Below are 4,769 nucleotides of genomic sequence, written 5' to 3'. Positions count from 1 at the left end.
TTCCTTCAAACATACCCATTTTTGCTTTCTGAGATAATGTTCTCGACTTCCACACATTCTTCAAGACTCCCAGGATTTTCACCCCCTCCCCCACCCTATGATCCACTTCCGCTTCCATGGTTCCATCTGCTGCCAGATCCACTCCCAGATATCTAAAACACTACTTCCTCCAGTTTTTCTCCATTCAAACTTACCTCCCAATATGACTTGACCCTCAACCCTACTGTACCTAATAACCTTGCTCTTATTCACATTTACTCTTAACTTTCTTCTTTCACACACTTTACCAAACTCAGTCACCAGCTTCTGCAGTTTCTCACGTGAATCAGCCACCAGCGCTGTATCATCAGCGAACAACAACTGACTCACTTCCCAAGCTCTCTCATCCCCAACAGACTGCATACTTGCCCCTCTTTCCAAAACTCTTGCATTTACCTCCCTAACAACCCCATCCATAAACAAATTAAACAACCATGGAGACGTCACACACCCATGCCGCAAACCTACATTCACTGAGAACCAATCACTTTCCTCTCTTCCTACACGTACACATGCCTTACATCCTCGATAAAAACTTTTCACTGCTTCTAACAACTTGCCTCCCACACCATATATTCTTAATACCTTCCACAGAGCATCTCTATCAACTCTGTCATATGCCTTCTCCAGGTCCATAAATGCTACATACAAATCCATTTGCTTTTCTAAGTATTTCTCACATACATTCTTCAAAGCAAACACCTGATCCACACATCCTCTACCACTTCTGAAACCATATATATATATATATATATATATATATATATATATATATATATATATATATATATATATATATATATATATATATATCGAGGATGTAAGGCATGTGTACGTGTAGGAAGAGAGGAAAGTGATTGGTTCTCAGTGAATGTAGGTTTGCGGCAGGGGTGTGTGATGTCTCCATGGTTGTTTAATTTGTTTATGGATGGGGTTGTTAGGGAGGTAAATGCAAGAGTTTTGGAAAGAGGGGCAAGTATGAAGTCTGTTGGGGATGAGAGAGCTTGGGAAGTGAGTCAGTTGTTGTTCGCTGATGACACAGCGCTGGTGGCTGATTCATGTGTGAAACTGCAGAAGCTGGTGACTGAGTTTGGTAAAGTGTGTGAAAGAAGAAAGTTAAGAGTAAATGTGAATAAGAGCAAGGTTATTAGGTACAGTAGGGTTGAGGGTCAAGTCAATTGGGAGGTGAGTTTGAATGGAGAAAAACTGGAGGAAGTGAAGTGTTTTAGATATCTGGGAGTGGATCTGGCAGCGGATGGAACAATGGAAGCGGAAGTGGATCATAGGGTGGGGGAGGGGGCGAAAATTCTGGGGGCCTTGAAGAATGTGTGGAAGTCGAGAACATTATCTCGGAAAGCAAAAATGGGTATGTTTGAAGGAATAGTGGTTCCAACAATGTTGTATGGTTGCGAGGCGTGGGCTATGGATAGAGTTGTGCGCAGGAGGATGGATGTGCTGGAAATGAGATGTTTGAGGACAATGTGTGGTGTGAGGTGGTTTGATCGAGTGAGTAACGTAAGGGTAAGAGAGATGTGTGGAAATAAAAAGAGCGTGGTTGAGAGAGCAGAAGAGGGTGTTTTGAAGTGGTTTGGGCACATGGAGAGGATGAGTGAGGAAAGATTGACCAAGAGGATATATGTGTCGGAGGTGGAGGGAACAAGGAGAAGAGGGAGACCAAATTGGAGGTGGAAAGATGGAGTGAAAAAGATTTTGTGTGATCTGGGCCTGAACATGCAGGAGGGTGAAAGGAGGGCAAGGAATAGAGTGAATTGGAGCGATGTGGTATACCGGGGCTGACGTGCTGTCAGTGGATTGAATCAGGGCATGTGAAGCGTCTGCGGTAAACCATGGAAAGCTGTGTAGGTATGTATATTTGCGTGTGTGGACGTATGTATATATATGTGTATGGGGGGGGGGGCCATTTCTTTCGTCTGTTTCCTTGCGCTACCTCGCAAACGCGGGAGACAGCGACAAAGTATAAAAAAAAAAAAAAAAAATATATATATATATATATATATATATATATATATATACATATATATATATATATATGTATGAACAATGTGCATGGGAACATGCATCTTCATTGAACATACAAACCTCCAACAGCCAGGATCGAACCTGGGACCCATGTGCAACAGGTGGGAATGCTACTGCTAGGCTATGAGCCTGGCTAATAGGAAATAACTATTCGAATACCATGCACTCGAATACCCTTTGTCCCACGTTGGTGAGCAACGGGGCCTACACCGCTCATTTCACAACAGAAGCACATAGCCAGCAGATAGCATTTTTACCAAACCTAACTGTTTGGTAAAATGCTATCTGCTGGCTATGTGCGCCTGTTGGGAAATGACCGGTGTAGACCCTGTTGCTCACCAACATGAGATGAAGGGTATTCGAAGTTATTTCCTGTTAGCCAGGCCCATAGCCTAGCGGTAGCATTCGTGCCTGTTGCACAAGGGTCCTGGGTTCGATCTTGGCTGTTGGAGGTTTGTGTATATAATATATATATATATATATATATATATATATATATATATATATATATATATTTATATTTATTTATTTTGCTTTGTTGCTGTGTCCTGCGTTAGCAAGGTAGTGCAAGGAAACAGACGAAAGAATGGCCCAACCCACCCACATACACCTGTATATACATACACGTCCACACACGCAAATGTACATACCTATACATCTCAACGTATACATATATACACACACACAGACATATACATATATACACATGTACATAATTCATACTGTCTGCCTTTATTCATTCCCATCGCCACCTCAGCACACATGAAATAACAACCTCCTCCCCCCTCATGTGTGCGAGGTAGCGCTAGGAAAAGACAACAAAGGCCACATTCGTTCACACTCAGTCTCTAGCTGTCATGTAATAATGCACCAAAACCACAGCTCCCTTTCCACATCTAGGCCCCACAAAACTTTCTATGGTTTACCCCAAACACTTCACATGCCCTGGTTCAATCCATTGACAGCACGTCGACCCCGGTATACCACATCATTCCAATTCACTCTATTCCTTGCACGCCTTTCACCCTCTGGCATGTTCAGGCCCCGATCACTCAAAATCTTTTTCACTCCATCTTTCCACCTCCAATGTGGTCTCTCACTTCTCGTTCCCTCCACATCTGACATATATATCCTCTTGGTCAATCTTTCCTCACTCATTCTCTCCATGTGACCAAACCATTTCAAAACACCCTCTTCTGCTCTCTCAACCACACTCTTTATTACCACACATCTCTCTTACCCTATTATTACTTACTCGATCAAACCACCTCACACCACATATTGTCCTCAAACATCTCATTTCCAGCACATCCACCCTCCTGCGCACAACTCTATCCATAGCCCACGCCTCGCAACCATATAACATTGTTGGAACCACTGTTCCTTCAAACATAGCCATTTTTACTTTCTGAGATAATGTTCTCGACTTCCACACATTCTTCAACGCTCCCAGAATTTTCACCCCCTCCCCCTTCCTATGAGTCCACAGGGAAAATGAAACACAGTAAGTTTCCAAGTTCACTTTTGTGTAATAATCACATCATCAGGGGAGATACAAGAAAGTAATATAAGTCAGTTGATATACAACGAAGAGATGTAGCTAGGACGCCATTCGGTAAACAAGTGATTGTCCAAGACGGACAACGAGTGTATCATAAACTTGTGTGGACATGAAGGGGAGTTGTTTACAAATTTTATCAACAATAAAGCTATCCAATTTGTATAGACCTTCACTAATATTAAGGTTATATAAATGTTTGTGTGGATATAGATATGGCCATCAGCATGGACCACATTTGTTCGATTCTTAGCAGTGGCATCCCAGGTGTTCAGCCTTTCCCTGGGGCTGGTAAGGAGTTACCTAGCTTATTGTGTATACACTCAAGAGTAAAGATGAAGTACATATGTACAACAGGAAGGGATGGGGTAACGTGTGTAAAGTCCTCCCAATGACATACTCAACCACACACACAGTTTTGGTAGAATTTCAGCTGTAGACTGTACAGCTGTGTATTATACGGCAGGAGAACTGAAAGTTTAATATAAAAAAATCATGATTTAGTGCTAAATTTTCCTTGAAAGCAAATGTGTATTTCATTACACAGTGGATCGGAAACAACCTCTGTATGCACAATATCAATTTTCTTCCAGTTGTGCCTTACATTTTAGGATAAGTATTAAAATAAACCATTCTGACTGAAGTTGTCTTTTTACTTCCCTCCTCCTTTCTTTAATTCTGCTTGTAAGAAAGGTTAGTGGTGTATAGTTTATGAACAGTTGGAATGTGCATGAAAATTTGATTAATAAAGTACACATCAGTATTAAGCATATACTGCTGTAAATAGCAAAAGTACTCCAAAATGTTTTACTGTATTGCTGAACTCAAAATGGTCAGTTCCCAGTCAACTGGTTAAATGATTATGGGAAATTGTGACAGTTGAAATTAAATGGATTTTTTTAAAAGTCCCAAATCCAGTTATATTCATTCCTAAGAGAGGAATACAATCTGCAGTCAGCTCTAAACAATAAAAGTAAATGAAGCAGCAGGCCCAAATAAGTTATAACTGAGGACAATGAAAAAAAAAAAGATTTTCACCAAAGACAGTTGTTTTCAATGTCATATGTTCTGGGACAGCTCCAGAGAAATGTTAGTTTGCTAATGAAACCAATGTCAAAAGTAAAAAAATACA

This window comes from Panulirus ornatus, chromosome 59 (assembly GCF_036320965.1).
Source record: "Panulirus ornatus isolate Po-2019 chromosome 59, ASM3632096v1, whole genome shotgun sequence".
Lineage (NCBI taxonomy): Eukaryota > Metazoa > Arthropoda > Malacostraca > Decapoda > Palinuridae > Panulirus > Panulirus ornatus.
This window is presented reverse-complemented; position numbering follows the sequence as displayed.